Genomic DNA, 21,621 nt, shown 5'->3' with positions numbered 1-21,621 from the left:
TTTTGTTCCTTAAATGTCCACCTGCTGTTACTCCTCCTCATTCTTTCCTTCAAACAATCATCTCTATAGCAACACACAAGAAATTGGTGGGTGGAAAGCATGTTTCTGCAAAAATATAAGAACTGAAGCACACGAGCTACTTTATTTTTTCCTTTAATACAAGAGATATACAATATATCAAAGACAACTGCAAAATATGAAACAGAAAAAACAGACTTAAAAACACGAGGAAATGTAAAAATTGGTGTTGCACACGTCTACTTGGAAACTCTTTTTATAGGTTACAATGACACCTTGTGGTAAGACTTTTTAAATTACATAAGTTATTTTGGAAAATATTTTTACAGCAGAGATATAATAAAACTGGTTTAGACCAAGACCACAGTGTTGAGCTGGTATGAACATGTACAATAATCTATTCAGAAAATTAAGGGCCAAATATCAAACTTTAAAAAAGTCACAGGGTCCGGCCCAGTGGTGCAAGCGATTAAGTGCGTGCGCTCCACTGCAGCAGCCCAGGGTTCACCGGTTCGGATCCCAGACGCACACCAACGCACTGCTTAGCAAGCCGTGCTGTGGCGGCGTCCCATATAAAGTGGAGGAAGATGGGCACGGATGTTAGCCCAGGGCCAGTCTACCTCAGCAAAAAAAAAAAAGGAGGATTGGCAGATGTTAGCACAGGGCTGATCTCCTCACTACATAAATAAATAAATCAGTCACAATATTAGGTAGGCAAACGCACCTTACAAACTGTAAATATAAAGTATTATACTATTCCCTTCACTTGAGCTAAAATTATTAGTATAAGTTTTTTTAAATGATGTAAAAAGAAACTACTTTTGTAATCCAGGGCAAAACTTATAACACTGACAATCCCTTTACATGAGAATATTGACACATGGTTTATAAACTATGAAAATAATTTTATGTCATTACTCCTTTCTTACCAATTAAATACAATAGATGATACCATATTAAAAATTTCAACCTTGATTAATCCAATAATTAAGAGAATAATTTACAATTATCTTTCATCAAGAGTTTACTATGTTTACTAAACTATGCTAAATAAATGCTAGCAAACAAAGAAAAGCTAATGATACAGTCTGCACACAAATTTCCTTACGAATCTCTTTGAGACATTCTTCTCCTTTAGCTTCTACAGCGCCACAATCACCTCTAATCTCTCTGACCCTTCTCCTCTCCCTTAATTGTTCCCTCTCTCTCTCTCTCACCATGAGAAATGTTTGGTCCCTTGTTCCATCTCTATAAAAAAGTCAAGTTGCCTCTCTCACAGCTTCATTTATTATATTTGAATGACACTCAAATTTACACCCACGTTCCTAAACCTCTCTCTCAGCTCATAACTCCCACTCTACTCTCATGTCCCAGCTACAACGGAATTCAACATAACGAGAATTAAACTCATTAACTTCAAATTTTCTACCTGCCTCATTAAAAAAAAAAAAATCAATTACCACTACCCTTTCCCTTATTTCTTAGCACACAACTCATTCCCCATCTACTATTAGTAATAAATTATTAATCCTGCTGATTCTTCTTCATCTGTCTGTTGATTTTAACCACTCTTCTCCATTTCTAGAGCCATAACCCTCTAGTGCAAAATCTCAAATATTTTACACTTGGTTTATTTTAACAGAATCCTCCTAAAAAGTGTTCCAGATTTTGGTCTCTTCTCATCCTTACATAGCCTTCAAATATCCACCAAGGACAATCTTTCTCGTACACTATTTGCATCATTGTAACTCCTATCGTAATCCATCCTATTGTTTACTGGATCAAATCTAAACTTCTCGGCCAAACTCAAAGGCCTGCATCAGCCAACTCGCTATACAAATACAAACATGTCATTTCACTGTCCCCACAGGGCCCCTTTGTCAGAGACAATTAAGGTTGCTTTACAGTCCCTCAGACACATATTGCTTAATCTTACCTTCACAACTTTGTTCATATAGTTACGCCAAATTGAAATACCTTCTTAAATCTTTTCAATTAATCCACAAATCAACATCCGAGTCAAACCTAAAACCCTGCAGCCTGAACGATCAAGGAACTCTTTTCCGAGTTTATAGTTACTCCTAAAGTGAACGTAAAGAATAGCTTCTGCTCCTCTTTTTGCTCCACAGGTTTCTGCCTTTCTTGTGCTTGCCTCAGGATATTTAACTTCATATTCTAGCACATGTGCATTTTCCCCCTCTAGTGCTTTATAACTATGTAAACTATCTTTCCAAAGAAGCTAGGAGTTCCTCAAAGGAAAAACAACAATCTTCTAATTTTTGGTCATCTCCATAGCTCCCACTCCCAGTTAATAATTAGTAACAAAAAAATGATCCACAAAATGTCTGTGATATGAATCCTACTTTCCCATAGGCTTACAATGTAATTTCACAGAAAGCTTGAGAAAGGATATCACCAAGAACACTGTTTGCTAATCAATTATGCAAGCCTTATGATAGTTATCCATCAGGATATTTCTGGCTCAAAAAAAATTCGGGGAAACAATCTGGTAATCAAAAGCCTTAAAAATGAACATATCCTTTGACCTACCAATTCCACATGTAGGAATTAATCCTAAGAAACTAATCAGAGATGTGCACCAACATTTACTGAGTACATTCCAAGGGCCAGGTAGGAGTGGAAGATAGAATCACATCACTGCATTCATGGTTCTTACATCATAGTGCTGTTTATAATGGAAAAAGAGGCTATAAAAAAAGCCTGTTTAATAGCGAGATATACCATGTTCATAGATTGGAATACTCAATATTAAGATGTTAATTTCTCCCAAATTCAATACAATGCCACTCAAAATCCCAGACATTTTTTTATAGAAATTAACAAGCTGATTCTAAAATTTATATGGAAACACAAAGGACCTGGAATAGCCAAACAACTTTGAAAAAGAACAAATTTGGAGAACTTGCACTACTTCACTTCATGACTTACTAAAATGCTACAGAAATCAAAATTGTGGCATTAGCGTCAAGATAGACACATAAATCCATTAAAAAGAGAGCAGAGTTCAGAAATAGACCCAAACATATATGGTCAACTGATTTTTGACAAAGATGCAAAGTCAATTCAACAGACAGAGGATAGTCTTTTCAACAAATGGTCCTGGGACAACTGCCTACCCATATGCAGAAAAATGAACTTCAAGTCATACCTCACACCATACTCAAAAATTGACTCAATTTTTGTGTGTATACATAAACACGAAACATAAAACTATAAAACTCTTAGAAGAAAACACAGGAGAAAATCATTTTGATCATGGGTTAGGTCAAGATTTCTTAGACACAACACCAAAAGCATAATTCATAAAAAAAAAACCAAAACTGACAAACTGGACTTCATCAAAATTAAGCACTTCTATTCTTTAAAAGAGCGGTGGCGCAAGCGGTTAAGTGCACGTGCTCCGCTGCGGTGGCCCGGGGTTCACAGGTTCAGATCCCGGGCACGCACCGATGCACCACCTGTCAAGCCATGCTGTGGCAGTGTCCCATATAAAGTGGAGGAAGATGGGCACGGATGTTAGCCCAGGGCCAATCTTCCTCAGCAAAAAGAGGAGGATTGGCAGATGTTAGCTCAGGGCCGATCTTCCTCACAAAAAAAATAAATAAATAAATAAATAAAAGACACTAATGCGAATGAAAAGCAAGATTGGAGAAAAATTTTACAAATCACATATTGATAAAGGACTTGCATCCAGAATACATAAAGAATTCTCAAAACTAAATAATAAGAAAACAACTGAATTTAACAAAACAACAAGGGCTGGCCCAGTGGCATAGTGGTTAAGTTCACATAGTGGTTAAGTTCACATGCTCCACTTCAGCGGCCTGGGGTTCGCTGGTTCGGATCCTGGGCTCGGACCTTCACACCACTCATCAAGCCATGCTGAGGCAGCATCCCACATAGAAGAACTAGAAGGACCTACAACTAGGATATACAACTATGTACTGGGGCTTTGGAGAGAAAACAAACAACCAAAACAATACAAAAATGGGCAAAAGATTTGAACAGGCACTTCACCAAACAAGACAGACAGATGGTTAAATACTTGAAAAGATGTTAAATATCATTAGTCATTTCTGATGCAAAAATTAAAAACACAGTGCAATACTGCTATACACCTATTGGAATGGCTAAAATGTAAAAGGATGACTATACCAGGTACTGACTAGAATGTGGAGGGAACTGGAACTCTCAATCTACTGGTGGAAATATAAAATGGAAAAACACTTTGGCAGTTACTTAAAAACCAATCACATACTTACCATATAATCCAGCCATTTCATTTATAGGCATTTACCCAAAAGAAATGAAAGCATATATCCACACAAAGAATTTTACACAAATGTTCATAGCAACTTTATTTGTAATACTGAAACACAGGTCAATCAAGAGGTGAATGGATAAACAAATTGTGATATATCCATACAATGGAACACTATTCAGCAATAAAAAGGACTGTATTAACATGGGTGAATCTCAAAATAATTATGCTGAGTGAAAAAATCTAGACAAAAAAGAGTACGTTATATAATTCCATTTATATAAAATTCTAGGAAATGCAAACTAATCACAGCTACAGAAAGCAGATCAGTGGTTGCCTGGGAAGAGGAAAGAGTGAGCAGTTGGCAGGGGTTCGGGACAGGAGGGAAGGATCACAAAAGGGCATGAGAAAACTTTTAGGGGTGATGGATATATTTAATACTTTGATTGTGGTGATAGTTTTACAGGGGTATACATATCTCAAAACTTAAATTGTTTACTTTTAAAAATGTACAATTTGGAGGCCGGCCCAGTGTTGTAGCTGTTAAGTTCGCACGTTCTGCTTTGGCAGTCCAGGGTTCACTGGTTCGGACCCTGGACGCAGACCTACTCACTGCTCATCAAGCCATAGTGAGGCGGCGTCCCATACAGAAGAGCTACAACTCTACAACTGTGATACACAACTACGTACTGGGGCTTTGGGGAGAAAAAAGAAAAAAAAGGGGAAGATTGATGTTGGTGCAGGGCCAATCTCCCTCAAAAAAAAAAAAAGTACAATTTAATTATCAATTATATTCAATAAAGCTGTTTTTAAAAATAAACATTGTAAACTTCAGAAAAAAAACTTTCCTAAAAGAAACTCTAGGCTCAAATGATGTCACAGTTAAATTTTCCTTTAAAAAAAGACATATGGAAGAGTATTTAATAACAATGGAAAATGTTTGTTATAGAAGTAGAAAAAGCAGGTTATAAAATACTCTCTATTGTATAATCCTTATTTTGTAAAAAGCATATTTACATGACTATACGTCCATAGAAACAAAGGATACAAACTAAAACATTAATAAATAAGATTATCTCTGGATGACAGGTGAGATTTTGTTTGTGCATTTCCTGCACTTTTCTTATTTTACAACAAAAATAGATTATGTTTATCATCAGAGGGAAAATGTCATTAGAAAAAAAAGGAGGGGAACCTCGAAGTCCACTTAAAGACCAAAGGAGGGGAAAAAAAAGTCTCCCCTTTCCACATCAGAAAACAGTAACCAAATATAAAAGAGAATGAGACTTGAAGTTCAAGCCTCCACTTCAGGAAATAACCCAGAAGTCCTCAAATTCCATTTCCTTCCATGCAAGTTTACGCAATAAAATACTCAAAATAATACTCAAATAAAAATCAGCCCCAAATCCATATTCTACAGAATTACCAAATCTATGACACCACTTAAAATTCTCTTATCAATATAATTCCCTTTTATCTACAACAGCAGTTTTCAATTTTAGCAATTGAGCTTCTTTTTCAAATTAAGTCTTATAAAACTCCAATATTTAGAACAGATTGTCATTTTACTCATGTATATTAATAAAAATTTAAATTCACATGATTTTATTTTCAAGACACATATCAGACCTTTCATTCCATATCAGTTACTATGCTGGGGGTCTCAAATGTTATAAAATCTGGCTTATAGTACATTTGGACATATAATTTTTTATTGTGGCTTTTGGAATAGTTGAAAATGTAGTTAAACAAAATTCAAACCAAACCTTGGCAGAATTCTGAAGCACTTCCCACTCGCAGTTTTACAGAATTGGCCATTAAAGGTTAATCCAAGCTTCTTAACATAGTATACAAAACCCTTCACAATCTGGACCCTCTCTACTCTTCCATTCTCATCTCTCACAACTCCCTGATATGTACTTATGCCCTAAAAACACTAAACTACTTAGAGTTCACTGAACATACCACACTTTTTCTCACCTCATGCCAGCCCCCTCTGCCTGGAACGCAATCTCCTAATCTCACCCTTCACTCATTTTTATATTCAACTCAGTCATTACTTCCTTCTGAAAGTCTTTCCTGGATGCTTCCCTTTTTCTTTTCTCTTGATCTATTCTGAGTTAAGTGTCTTTGGGAGCTCTTTCCTAATGCCACATATTTATCCATATCAATGTATACTTCACCATATTACAGTCAGCTATTTGTATGCCAATCCCCTTCACTAGGCTAAGACCTCCTTGAGATCAGAGGTTATGTCTTAAGTCATTTTTATACCCCCAAAACCCTACACAATAGCTGGAACATGGCAAGTAGTCAATAAACACTTGTCAAATGAATGGTAAAGCAGTTTTCTCCACTTATCAAAAGGAGATGGAAAGCAAGAAATTGCATAGGGCTTGGGATCCCCAATCCCAAACACCTTATAATTTGATGCTTCAGGAAAATCAACAAGTACACTTGGAGTGACTAAAAAATGTCTAATATTGTGCAAAGGATTATGAGTAATATAAAAGAAGTATAGGACAAGTTTTATCCTCCTGAAAGAAGAATTCCACACATAAACCAAAAAACAGACCTCCTACTTCCAGCATGAGAGAATGAGTAGGTCGACAAATCCTCCCCACAAAACAGACAAAAAAACAACCACTTCGGTGCTCTGGAATTCAATCAAAGGCATTCAACAAACTGAGAAGTGTTTATTCATGAAAACCACTGAACTCTGGGTAAGAACATGAGTTTACAGCACTCTTACCTTTGGCTGCTAACATCTCTCCCCACCTCTGTCAGTGTAGGAGTTTAACAAGGGTGAGGCTGACTGTGAAAACAGTAGCTTCACCACCACTACTTACGGGTAATCTGTTGATCTGGTGCTTTGTCAGTTAAAGTGGAGATCTCTGTGGCAAGCTAACAGTGAGGGCCAGTGGTTCCTTCAGCCTGAGGTTGCAGGACTCTTACATGGCAAGCAAAAACTAGCAGACTAGCTGGGGATTTTACAGGAGTTCTGGGAGGTGAGACAGCCTTAGGAGGCTTGATTTACTAGCCCAGGTTAAACAAAGACGGTAAGTGTGTGCACCAGAAACTGTAGCAGGCCCAGGCCACTCACACATCCTCGGTCAACACAGCTATGCACATGCAAGAAGAGATGCAACAGAGGCTAGTGGAAAGTAAAAGCTAGCGTAGACTTGAAAATGAGCTGTGTTTGAATGCACTCCCCACCCCTCACACAGATCCATCAGTAGTAATAGCCATATTAGTACTAGTATCAGCCACATTAGTTTAAGCTGTTCAAACACAACCTCTGACCAATCCTTGGTTGAACACTAAGCTATGCAGACAGAGGAAGCCAGGATTAAAAATAAAGAAATAAAAACAGCAGAGATATCAGCAACTACACAATGAAGAGTAAACAGATTAGTTCACAAATTTAGGCCAGGCAAGTTACTAAACAAACAAATAGAAAAAAACAACATCAACCTTCAAGAGAAAATTCAAAATATAGAGTTTCTTCAAATTATTCTCTAAAATGTCCAGTATTCAACAAAAAATCATAAGACAAGCAAAAAAGAAAAAAAGAAAAAAGTGTGAACCATTCTCAGGAAGAAAAAGAGCAAACACAAACTGCCTCTGAGTATCCTCAGATATTAAATTTGGCAGACAAAAACTTCAAAGATGCTATAATAAATATGTTCAACGAACTAAAGAAAACTCTCTTTAAATAATCCAATGAAAGTATGATGACAATGACAAAGGATTGAAAAATCTCAAAAAGCAGATAGAAATTGTTTTTAAAAATGAAATTCTGAAGTCAAAAAGTATAACTATTCAAATAAAAACCTCACTAGAGGGGCTCAACAGCAGACTTGAGATGACAGAAGACTGAGGCAATGAACTTGAAGACAGATCAGTAGAAAGTATCCAGTCTGAAAAACAGAGAGAAAAAAACAAATCAAAGAGAAACAAACAGAACTTCAGAGATCTGTGGGACAATATGAAATGTATCAATATACAGGTAATGCGAGTTCCAGAAGAAGAGAAAAGAAAGGGGCAGGAAAAAAATCTGAAGAAATAATGGCTGAAAACATCCAAAATTTGATGGAAACAATAATTTATCTATCCAAGAAGTTCAGCAAATCCAACAGAGAGAGATCAACACCAAGACACACCACAGTCAAACTGCTGATAGACAAAGAAAAAATCTTAAAAGGAGCAAGAGAAAAATGACTTATCACATACAGGGGAACAATAATATGATTAACAGCTGTCATCCCATCAGAAATAATGATGCCACGAAAAAAGCAATTTAAACAAATACACAAAAAGATAAACTAACAAAAAAGGCTCTCAACTAAGAATTCTATACTCAGCAAAACTGTCCTTCAAAAAGGACAATGAAATAGACATTTCCAGATAAACAAAACTGAGAAAATTTGTTGCTGTCAGACATGTCTTATGAGAAATACTAAAGGAAGTCCTTCTGGCTGAAAAGAAGTTACACCAGAAAGTAACAAATCCACAGGAAGAAATAAAGCACTCCAGAAATTGTAACTATATAGGTAAATACAAAGCACTAAACATATAATTGTTCTCATTTCTTTTCTTCACTTATTTTATTTATTTATTTATTTTTTTAAAGATTTTATTTATTTATTTTCCCCCCAAAGCCCCAGCAGATAGTTGTGTGTCATAGCTGCACATCCTTCTAGTTGCTGTATGTGGGACGCGGCCTCAGCGTGGCCAGAGAAGCAGCGCGTCGGTGCGAGCCCGGGATCCGAACCCGGGTCGCCAGCAGTGGAGCGCGCTCACTTAACCACCAAGCCACGGGGCTGGCCCTCTTCACTTATTTTAAAGAAATAAGATTGTATAAAGCATTAATTAAAGCATTGTGTTGTTGGGTTTATAATATGCACAGCTGTAATATATAATGACAATAATAGCACAAAAAAGGAAGAGGAAAAACATATTGGAGCAAAGTTTCTGTAATTTACCAGAATTAATTTAGTATTATTCGGAAGGAGACTGTAATAAGTTAAAATGTACATTATAATTCCTAGAGCAACCACTATGAAAATAACATTACAGTAAAAAATCAAAAGCAGAGGAATTAAAATGGTACACTAAAAAACATTTAACACAGAAAGTCAGTAAAAGAAGAGAAAAAATGAGACAAACAGAAAACAAATAACAAAATAGCAGATGTAAATCCAACAATATCAACAATTACATTAAATGTACATTAAATATCCCCACTCAAAATGTAGAGAATGTAAGACGAGATCAAAAAACGCAAGACCCAATTATATGCTGTCTACAAAGGACACATCTTAGATTCAAAGACATAAATATGTTAAAACTAAAAGGGTAGAAAACAAAACACACCATGTGAACAGTAACCATAAAAAAACTAGAGTAGCTACGGTACCAAGAAGACAAAACAGAATTTAAGACAAGAAATATTACTCAAGACAAAGAAGGATATTTCATAATGATAAGATGATCACTACATCAGGAAGAGATAACGATTATAAGTGTATATGCATCTAACAACAGAACCTCAAAATACATGAAGCAAAAAATGGAGATAATTAAAAAGAGAAACAGACAGTTCAACAAAAGTAGTTGTAAAATACAACGATTGATAGCACAACGCAGAAAATCTGCAAGGATATAAAGGTCTTAACAACACTATCAATGAACCTGATATAACTGACAGAACACTCCACCCAAAACTGCAGAATACACATTCTTTTCAAACACAAATGGAACATTCTCCATAACACACCATATGCTGGGCCACAAAACAAGTCTCAAGAAAGTCAAAAATACTGAAATCATTAAAAGTACATTATCTCTTCAATAAATGGTGTTGGGAAAACTGGACAGCCACATGCAAAAGAATGAAAGTGGACCATCTGCTATCGCCATTCACAAAAATTAACTCAAAATGGATCAAAGACCCAAAGGTGAGACCTGAAACTATAAAACTCATAGAAGAAAATATAGGCCACACACTATTTGACATTGGTTATAAAGGAATCTTTTCGGACGACATGCCTACTCAGACTAGGGAAACTAAAGAAAAAATAAACAAGTGGGACTTTATCAGATTAAAGAGCTTCTATAAGACAAACGAAACCAGAATCAAGATGAACAGAAAACCCACCAGCTGGGAGAGAATATTTGCAAAACATACATCTGACAAGGGGTTGATCTCCATAATATATAAAGAACTCACACAACTGAACAACAAAAAAACTAACAACCCGATCAAAAAATGGGGAGAGGAAATGAACCGACACTTCTCCAAAGAAGATATACAGATGGCCAATAGGCACATGAAAAGATGTTCAACATCATCAGGGAAATGCAAATCAAAACAACACTAAGATACCATCTCACGCCCGTTAGAATGGCTATAATCACCAAGACAAAAAACAACAAGTGTTGGAGAGGATGTGGAGAAACAGGAACCCTCATACACAGCTCGTGGGAATGCAAACTGGTGCAGCCTCTATGGAAAACGGTATGGAGATTCCTCAAAGACTTAAAAATAGACGTGCCCTATGACCCAGCCATCCCATTACTGGGAATCTATCCAAAGAACCTGAAATCAACAATCCAAAGAGGCTTATGCACCCCTATGTTCATTGCAGCATTCTTCACCATAGCCAAGAAGTGGAAGCAACCTAAGTGTCCCTCGACTGACGACTGGATTAAGAAAATGTTGTATACATATATAATGGAATACTACTCATCCATAAAAAAAGCCAAAATCGTCCCATTTGCAACAACATGGATGGGCCTGGAGTGTATTATGTTAAGTGAAATAAGCCAGAAAGAGAAAGACAAACACTGTATGATCTCACTCATATGTGGAATATAAACCAACACATGGACAGAGAAAACTGTACTGTGGTTACCAGGGCCAGTGGGAGTGGGGGGTGGGTGCAAGGGGTGAAGGGAGTCACATATATGGTAATGGACAAACAAAAATGCACAACCCAAAATTTCACAATGTTAAAAACCATTAAAACATCAATAAAAAAAAGTACATTATCTGATCACAATGAAATTAAATTAGAGATCCATAACAGAAAGAAATCTGAGAACATTCCCAAGTATTGGTAAATTCAACAACACACTTCTAAATAAACCATGAATCAAAGAAATCACAAGGAAAAATTTTTTAATATATGTTGAATTGAATGAAAACAAAAGCAGCATATCAAATGTATGGAATGTAGTTAAAGCAGTGCTTAGAGGAAAATTTATAGCTTTAAACACATATCAAAAAAGAGGAAAATTTATAGCTTTAAACACATATCAGAAAAGAAGAAAGGTCTCAAATCAATAATCTAAGCTTCCCCCTTAGGAAACTAGGGGGGAAAAAAAGAGCAGACTAAGCGCAAAGCAAGCAGAAGGAAGGAAAAAAATAATATTAGAGTAGAAATCAATGAAATAGAAAAATAAGGAAAAAATGAAATAAAAAGCTGGATCTTTGAAAAGAAAACAAAACTGAGAAACTCTCAGCTAGATTCACCAAGAAAATAAGAGAAAAAGATAAAAATCACCAAAATAAAGAATGAAAGAAGGAACACCATTACTAACCTTATAGTAATTTTAAAAACTATATGGGGCCGGCCCGGTGGCACAAGAGGTTAAGTGCACATGCTCCGCTATAGCGGCCCAGGGTTCGCCGGTTCGGATCCTGGGCGTGCCCCGACACACCGCTCATCAAGCCATGCTGTGGCAGCATCCCATATACAGCGGAGGGAGATGGGCACAGATGTTAGCCCAGGGCCAGTCTTCCTCAGCAAAAAAAAGAGGAGAATTGGCAGATGTTAGCACAGGGCTGATCTTGCTCACACACACACAAAAAAAAACCTATAAAAAATAAGAACTTTATATCAACAAATTAAATTTATATAAATGGACAAATTCCTAGAAACACCAAAGTTATCAAAACTCAAGAAGAAATAGAAAATCTGAACAGAACTAGAACAAGTGATGAAATTGAATTAGTAATTTAAAATCTTCCCACAAAGAAAAGCCCAGGCCTACACAACTTCACTGATGAATGCTATCAAATAGTTAAAGAAGTAACAGCAATCCTTCTGAAACTATTTCAGAAAAAACAGAGAGGGAAAAACCATGCAACTCCTTCTACGAGGCCAATGTTGCACCAATACCAAAGCTAGACAAAGGCATCACAAGAAAAGAAACCAATAGATTAATATCCCTCAGGAACATAGACACAAAATTCCTTAACAAAATTTAGGAAAATCAAATTCAGCAACAAGAAAAAGAGATTATACAGCATAACTAAGTGAAAATCATCTCAAGAATACAGAGTTGGGTTAACCTCAGAAAATCAATTAATGTAATATACCACATTAACAAAACAAAGGGAAAAAATGTGATCATCTCATTGGATGCAGGGAAAAAAATCTGACAAAATCCAACACTCATTCATGATTAAAAACTCTCAACAAACTAGGAACATAAGAAAACTTCCTTCACTTAATAAACATCTACAGAAAACTTACAGCTAACATCATACTTAATAGCGAAAATCTGCATACTTTCCCCCTAAGACCAGGAGCAAAGCAATGCACTCTCAACACTTCTACTCAACATCTTACTGGAGTATCTAGCCCATACAATAAGGCAAAAATGACTGATGGAATACATTAATGTTCAGATTGGGAAGAAAGCATTGTTTTATTCACAGATATGAACATCTATGGAGAAACAAAATACAAAAATTGCATTTCTATATGCTAGCAATGAAGAATCTAAAAATCAAATTATGAAAACTCCATTCCCAATAGTATTACACAAAATTATTGGGGCTAGCCCCATGGGATAGTGGTTAAGTTCACCCGCTCTGCTTCAGCAGCCCAGGGTTCACGGGTCTGGATCCCAGGCTCAGACCTATGCCACTTATCAAGCCATGCTGTGGCAGGTGACCCACATATAAAGTAGAGGAAGATGGGCACGGATGTTAGCCCAGGGCCAATCGTCCTCAGCAAAAAGAGGAGGATCTGACAACAGATTAGCTCAGCGCTAATCTTCCTCACCAAAAAAGAAAAAATTATCAAATCTTAGGAATAAATTTAATAAAAGAAGTACAGATTTATATATTGAAAACTAAAAACATTGTTGAAATTAAAGATCTAAATAATGGAAAAACATTACTTGTTCATGGACTGGAAGATTCAACTTTAAGTTAGCAATTCTTCCCACATTGATTTATGGATTCAATGCAAATCCTATCAAATCCCAGAAAACCTTTTTTGTAAAAATTGACAAACTGATCCTAAATTTTATATGTAAATGGAAAGGATCTAGAATCACTTTTGAAAGAGTCAGGAGGATTCACACTACCCATTTTTTTTTTGTTGTTTGTTTATTGCAGTAACATTGGTTTATAACATTGTAAAAATTTCAGGTGTACATCATTATACTTCTATTTCTGCATAGATTACATGATGTTCACCACCAAAATACTAATTACAACCCATCACCACACACATGTACCGAATTATCCTTTTCACCCTCCTCCCTCCCCCCTTCCCCTCTGGTAACCACCAATCCAATCTCTGTCTCTATGTGTTTGTTTATTGTTGTTATTATCTACTACTTAATGAAGGAAATCATACGGTATTTGACCTTCTCCCTCTGACTTATTTCACTTTGCGTAATACCCTCAATGTCCATCCATGTTGTCACAAACGCCTGGATTTCATCGTTTCTTATGGCTGAGTAGTATTCCATTGTATATATATACCACATCTTCTTTATCCATTGTTCCCTTGATGGGCACTTAGGTTGCTTCCAAGTCTTGGCTATTGTGAATAACGCTGCAATGAACACAGGGGTGCATGTACCTTTACAAATTGGTGTTTTCAAGTTTTTGGATAAATACCCAACAGTGGAATAGCTGGATCATATGGTAGTTCTATCCTTGATTTTTTGAGGAATCTCCATACTGTTTTCCATAGTGGCTGCACCAGTTTGCACTCCCACCAGCAGTGTATGAGAGTTCCCTTCTCTCCACATCCTATCCAACACATGTTGTTTCCTGTCTTGTTACTTATAGCCATTCTGACGGGTGTGAGGTGATATCTCATTGTAGTTTTGATTTGCATTTCCCTGATAGTTAATGATTTTGAACATCTTTTCATGTGTCTGTGGGCCATCTGTACATCTTCTTTGGAGAAATGTCTCTTCAGGTCTTTTCCCCATTTTTTAATCGGGTTGTTAGTTTTTTTGTTGTTGAGATGCATGAGTTCTTTATATATTTTGGAGATTAAGCCCTTATCAGATGTATGGTTTGCAAATATCTTCTCCCAATTGTTAGGTTGTCTTTTCATTTTGTTGATGGTTTCCTTTGCTGTACAGAAGCTTTTTAGTTTGATGTAGTCCCATTTGTTTATTTTTTCTATTGTTTCTCTTGCCCGGTCAGACATGGTGCTTGAAAAGATGTTCCTAAGACCGATGTCGAAGAGCATACTGCCTATGTTTTCTTCTAGAAGTTTCATAGTTTCAGGTCTTACATTCAAGTCTTTAATCCATTTGGAGTTAATTTTTGTGTATGGTGTAAGGTAAGGGTCTACTTTCATTTTTTTGCATGTGGCTATCCAGTTTTCCCAACACCATTTGTTGAAGAGACTTTCTTTTCCCCATTGTATGTTCTTGGCTCCTTTGTCAAAGATTAGCTGTCCATAGATGTGTGGGTTTATTTCTGGGCTTTCAATTCTATTCCATTGATCTGTGTGTCTGTTTTTGTGCCAGTACCATGCTGTCTTGGTTACTATAGCTTTGTAGTACATTTTGAAATCAGGGAGTGTGATACCTCCAGCTTTGTTCTTTTTTCTCAGGATTCTTTTAGCTATTCGGGGTCTTTTGTTGTTCCATATAAATTTTAGGATTCTCAGTTCTATTTCTGTGAAAAATGTTGCTGGAACTTTGATAGGGATTGCATTGAATCTATAGACTGCTTTAGGAAGTATGGACATCTTAACTATGTTAATTCTTCCAATCCAAGAGCACGGAATATCTTTCCATTTCTTTGTGTCTTCTTCAATTTCTTTCAGAAATGTTTTATAGTTTTCAGTGTACAGATCTTTCACGTCTTTGGTTAAGTTTATTCCTAGGTATTTTATTCTTATTGTTGCAATTGTAAATGGGATTGTATTCTTAATTTCTCTTTCTGCTACTTCATTGTTAGTGTACAGAAATGCAACTTATTTTTGTATGTTGATTTTGTACCCTGCAACTTTACCATATTTGTTTATTACTTCTAAAAGTTTTCTGGTGGATTCTTGAGGGTTTTCTATATATAAAATCATGTCATCTGCAAATAGTGACAGTTTCACTTCTTCCTTTCCAATTTGGATCCCTTTTATTTCTTTCTCTTGCCTGATTGCTCTGGCTAGGACTTCTAGTACTATTTTAAATAGGAGTGGTCACAGTGGGCATCCTTGTCTGGTTCCTGTTCTTAGAGGGATAGCTTTCAGTTTTTCACCATTGAGGATGATACTAGCTGTGGGTTTGTCATATATGGTCTTTATTATGTTGAGATACTTTCCTTCTATACCCATTTTATTCAGAGTTTTTATCATAAATGGATGCTGTATCTTGTCAAATGCTTTCTCTGCATCTATTGAGACGATTATGTGATTTCTATTCTTCATTTTTTTTAATGTGGTGTATTACGTTGATTGACTTGCGAATGTTAAACCATCCCTGCATCCCTGCAATAAATCCCACTTGATCATGGTGTATAATCTTTTTAACGTATTGTTGTATGCAATTTGGTAGTATTTTGTTGAGGATTTTTGGATCAATGTTGATCAGTGATATTGGCCTGTAATTTTCTTTTTTTGTGTTGTCCTTGTCTGGTTTTGGTATCAGGGTAATGTCAGCTTTGTAGAATGAGTAAGGGAGCTTCCCCCCCTCCTCAATTTTTGGGAAGAGTTTGAGAAGGATAGGTATTAAGTCTTCTTTGAATGTCTGGTAGAATTCACCAGGGAAGCCGTCTGGTCCTGGACTTTTATTTTTGGGGAGGTTTGTGATTACTGTTTCGATCTCCTTACTGGTGATTGGTCTATCCAAATTCTCTACTTCTTGATCCAGTTTTGGAAGGTTGTATGATTCTAAGAATTTATCCATTTCTTCCAGATTGTCGAATTGGTTGGCATATAGCTTTTCCTAGTATTCTCTTATAATCTTTTGTATTTCTGAGGTGTCTGTTGTAACCTCTCCTCTTTCATTTCTGATTTTACTTATTTGTGCCTTCTCTCTTTTTTTCTTGTTGAGTCTAGCTAAAGGTTTGTCAATTTTGTTGATCTTTTCAAAGAACCAGCTCTTGGTATTATTTTTTTCTTTTTTTTTTTTGGTCTCTATTTCATTTATTTCTGCTCTGATTTTTATTATTTGCCTTCTTCTACTGATTTGGGGCTTGGTTTGTTCTTCTTTTTCCAGTTCCTTTAGGTGCATTGTTAGATTGTTTATTTGAGATTTTTCTTGTTTGTTGAAACAGGCCTATATTGCTATAAACTTCCCTCTTAGAACCGCTTTTGCTGTATCCCATAAATTCTGGCATGTCGTATTTTCATTTTCATTTGTCTCCAGGTATTTTTTGATTTCTTCGTTAACCCAGTCGTTGTTCAGTAGCATTTTGTTTAATCTCCATGTATCTGTGGCTTTTCTGATTTCTTCCTATAGTTGATTTCTAGTTTCATACCGTTGTAGTCAGAAAAGATGCTCGGTATTATTTCAATCTTCTTAAATTTATGGAGACTTGTTTTGTGGCCTAATATGTGATCAATCCTGGAGAATGTTCCATGTGCATTTGAAAAGAACGTGTATTCTTCGGTTTTGGGATGGAATGCTCTGTATATATCTACTAGGTCCATCTGTTCCAGTGTGTCATATAAGGCCAATGTTTCCTTATTGATCTTCTGTTTGGATGATCTATCCATTGGTGTAAGTGGAGTGTTCAAGTCCCCTACTATTATTGTGTTACTGTCTATTTCTGTTTCTATGTCTGTTAATAATTGCTTTATATATTTAGGTGCACCTACATTGGGTGCGTAGATATTTACAAGTGTTATATCCTCTTGTTGGATTGTTCCCTTGATCATTATGTAATGCCCTTCTTTGTCTCTTTTTACAGTTTTTGTTTTAAAGTCTATTTTGTCTGATATGAGTACTGCTACCCCAGCTTTCTTTTCATTGCCATTTATGGAGTATCTTTTTCCATCCCTTCACTTTCAGTTTGTGAGTGTCTTTAGGTCTGAAGTGTGTCTCTTGTACGCAGCATATATATGGGTCTTGTTTTTTTATCCAGTCAGCCACCCCATGCCTTTTAATTGGAGCATTTAGTCCATTGACGTTTAAAGTAGCTATTGATAAGTATGTACTTACTGCCATTTTTTAACTTTTTTTTTTCCTCGGTGTTTTAGTAGTCCTTCTCTGTTCCTTTCTTCTATAGAGAACTGATGGTCACTTTAGTTTGACTTCTGTCTGAAAGCTGTACACTTTAACTCCCCTCCTCCCTCATGTTTTTGATATCATATCTAACCTCTTTTTTGTGCATTTGTATCCATTACGTTCTTATCATGGAAATAGATAATTTTTCCTATTTGTGGTCTTTCTTTTCCCCTTAAATCAGTCCCTTTAACATTTCTTGTAACACTGGGTTCTTGGTGACAAACTCCTTTAATTTTTGCTTGTCTGGGAAATTTTTGATCTCTCCTTCCATTTTGAATGATAACCTTGCTGGGTAGAGTATTCTTGGCTGTAAGTTTTTTCCTTTTAGCACTTTAAATATATCGTGCCATTCTCTTCTAGCCTGTAAGGTTTCTGCTGAGAAGTCAGCTGATAGCCTTATGGGGTTTCCTTTGTATGTAACTTGACATTCTCTTGTGGCTTTTAGGATTCTCTCTTTATCTTTAATTCTGGACATTTTGATTATGATGTGTCTTGGTGTGGGCCTCTTTGGGTTTATCTTGTTTGGGGCTCTCTGTGCTTCCTGTACCTGGATGTCTGTTTCCTTCCTTAGGTTAGGGAAGTTTCCATCTATTATTTCTTGAAATAGATTCTCTGCCCCCTTGTCTCGCTCTACTCCTTCTGGGACACCTATAACACGGATGTTAGTGCGCTTGATGTTGTCCCAGAGGTCCCTTAGGCTGTGCTCACTCTTTTTAATTCTTTTCTCTTTTCCATGTTCACCTTGGGTAATTTCTTCTAGTCTTTCGTCCAGCTCACAGATCCGTTCTTCTGTATCCTCTACTCTGCTTTTGAGTCCCTCTAATGAATTTTTCATTTCCAGTATTGTATTCTTCATTTCTGATTGGTTCTTTTTTATATCTTCCATTTCTTTGTTGACTTTCTCACTGAGTTCATCTATTCTTCTCCCCAGATCAGTGAGAATCCTTAACACTCTTTGTTTGAACTCTCTGTCAGGTAGGTTGCTCATTTCTGTTTCACTTAGTTCCTTTTCTGGGGTTTTGTCCTGTTCTCTTACTTGGAATGTATTCTTTTGCCTCCTCATTTTGCCTCTTTCCCTGTGCTTGTGTCTATGTATTAGGTAGGTCAGCTACATCTCCTGCTCTTGGATAGGTGACCTTATGTAAGTGATGCCTTAGGAGGCTTCCAGTGTGATTCCCTCAGTTCTCAATGTTCCAGGGGTGACCCCTATGTGGGCTATGTGTGTCCTTCTGTTGTGGCCTGTTTGCTCTCCCTGTAGGCGCCCAGGGAGGCTGAGTTATGCTCTTGGCCAGCGGTTGTAATGCTCAGCTGCTTGTAGTTGTTGTGGCCCCTTCAGTCTCTTTATCAGGTGGGGGGAGCCCCAGCACACTTGGCTGCAAGTTCTAATACCACATTTCTGTTGCAGTATTTCTTTTAAGTGAGTAGGCCCCCAGCATGGCAGTTTGTTAGGCTCAGGGCCTTACAATTGCTGTAAGCCTCTAGCCTATTAGGTCTCTTGTCAGCTCTCTGAGGATTGCAGCTGGGTGGGGCTGGCCTCAGGCACAGGAGCACCCAATTGTTTCAGGCTTTGGAAGGTGGGGCAAACCCCCTATGTGGGTCTTTGAGAAGCACAAGTCTTCTGCAGCTGACAAGCCCGGCCGCCCACAGGTCCACACACATAGTCAACACAGTCCTGCCCCGTGTGCATGCCCCGACCTCCCCAAGCAGACCCAGTCTCTCCACAGCGAGAGCCCCACACACTCCGCCACCGCCCCACACTCTCCACCCGCTCCTTGTGCACGCCCTGCCCTGCTAAAGTCGGCTCAGTTGCCAGGCTGCTGGCAGAAAATCCAGTCACCAATCTATGCAGGCCCACAAGTTGCCTGAGGGCTTATTGTTGGGTGGGGCCAGTCTCTAGGGTGGGCTGCCTGCCCTGGCTGAGCTGGATTAAATCGGTGCTCTAGCGGGTGGGGCAGACCTGGGCTAGCATGCCCCAGGGAGAACTCCAATGGCGTCTGTGTCAGCACGCCCACACCAGGCCACAACAACGGCCGCCACCAACGTCCCAGTCCCTGGAGAGGTCCCACCCCCCACCGAGATGCACTCAGGGCCCATTAGGTGAGTCTCTTTTCACCACAGCACCGTGCACCTTTCTCTCTGGTGATTTTAGGATGCTTTCTGAAATGGGTGAGTTTGCGCGCAGGCCCTTTAAGAGCCGGTTTAGCAAAGTCAGATATTATGCCACTGGTCTCGATTGTGCTGGGTCCACAAAATGCCCACAGAGGGGGCACTCCCGGCTCAGAGCCCCGTGCCTCCAGGGAGGGCTGCGTACCTGTGCGCTGCTCCTGGGCAGCCGTGAGGCGCTGCGGCGTGTGAAGGCGGCGTTTTTCCTCTCCAGAAGGGAGTCTCTGCCTCTTCTACCTCAGTTAGGATTGTCTGTTGTTGCAGGAGTTCCTCTTATCCAGTTTTCAGTTCTGTCTCAGGGGTAATTTTTCCACGAGTAGTTGTAAATTGGCTGTGTCCACAGGAGGAGGTGAGTTCCGAGTCTGCTTACCCGCCATCTTGAGTTCGCCCCCTCACACTACTCATTTTGAAACTTACTCTAACACCACAGTAATCAAGACAGTGTGGTATTGGAATAAGGCTATGAATATAGATAAACGGAACAGAATTGAGACTCTAGAAATAAACTCTTACATTATAGGCAACTGATTGTTTACAAACGTGCCAATACAATTTAAGGGAAAAAAATGGCCTTTTTAACAAATGGTGCTAGGACAACTTGGCATCCACTTGGCACAAAAAATAAAAGAACTCAGACCTTATCTTACACCATACACAAAAGTTAATTCAATCTGGATCTTAAACCTAAATGAAGAAGCTAAAAGAAAACGCAAGAGAAAATCTTTGTGACCTTGGATTAGGCAAAAAGTTCTTGAACACAACATCAAAAGCATAAGACATAAAAGAAAAAAATGATAAATTAGACTTCATTAAAAACTTCTGCACTTCAAAGGCACCAGTAAGAATAAGAAAAAATAAGCCACAGACTGGGAGAAAATCTTTGTAAATATCTCTTGGCTAAAAAGACTTTTATCCAGAATATCTAAGGAATTTTTACAACTCAATTATAAGACCAAAAAATGAGCTAAAAAATGGGCAAGACTTCAACAGACATTCCACCAAAAACTCATAAATGGCTAATAAGCACATGAAAAGCTCAACATCATTCGTGTTTAAGGAAATGCAAATTAAAATCACAATGAGATAGTACTAGACACCCAGTAGAATGGCTATAATCAAAAAGACAGATGATACCAAGTGTTGATGAGGATGTGAAGAAACTGGAACCTTTGGACATTTTTGGTAGGAATGTAACTGGTATAGTCATTTTTGAAAACATTTTGGCAGTTTCTTAAAAGGTTAATAACAAACTCTGAACTGTTTATTCACAACACTTCTAACACCAAAGGTGTGAGTTTTTTCCTTATACCAACCAATTCTCCAACTTTCTCCAGCTCTCCATACACCAAGTGTCCTAAAATTTAATTCAATTCTGACACCAACTATCCAAAATTAGTGTAGACCTGACAGGTTATGGGCTCAGTCCCACATGACTGTTCCCACTTCAGATACCAGTCACAAGTCCCAGGTTGCCACCTGCACTTCTGACCAACTGGCTATAAATCAGGGGTTCACATAACCCCCTCCTCAGGTTTGATAATTTGCTAAAATGACTCACAGAACTCAAGAGAACAGTTTACTATTACTGATTTATTATTAAGGATACAACTGAGGAACAGCCAAATGGAAGACATGTATAGTACAAAGTATGGGAGAAGGGG

At 37.6% G+C, this 21,621-nt stretch overlaps 1 protein-coding gene across 6 annotated transcripts in view; it reads right to left on the bottom strand.

The window, feature by feature from the left end:
- Positions 1-21,621, bottom strand: part of CEP83 (centrosomal protein 83) — a 125,856-nt gene that overhangs the window by 96,049 nt on the left and 8,186 nt on the right. Inside the window, exon 2 of one of the 6 annotated variants that reach the window (XM_087449104.1) lies at positions 11,906-12,102. The exons of 4 other annotated variants lie outside the window; for them this stretch is intronic. The gene's annotated coding sequence lies outside the window, so the exon portion shown is untranslated. Of the gene's footprint in view, positions 1-11,905; positions 12,103-20,108; positions 20,342-21,621 lie in introns of those variants that run through there. One more of the 6 variants, XM_087449105.1, reaches the window with a different exon arrangement.

This window comes from Ceratotherium simum, chromosome 25 (assembly GCF_057802395.1).
Source record: "Ceratotherium simum simum isolate JZ-2026a chromosome 25, ASM5780239v1, whole genome shotgun sequence".
Lineage (NCBI taxonomy): Eukaryota > Metazoa > Chordata > Mammalia > Perissodactyla > Rhinocerotidae > Ceratotherium > Ceratotherium simum.
The sequence above is the reverse complement of the archived record's forward strand: the minus strand, read 5'-3'. Positions and strand labels throughout refer to the sequence as shown.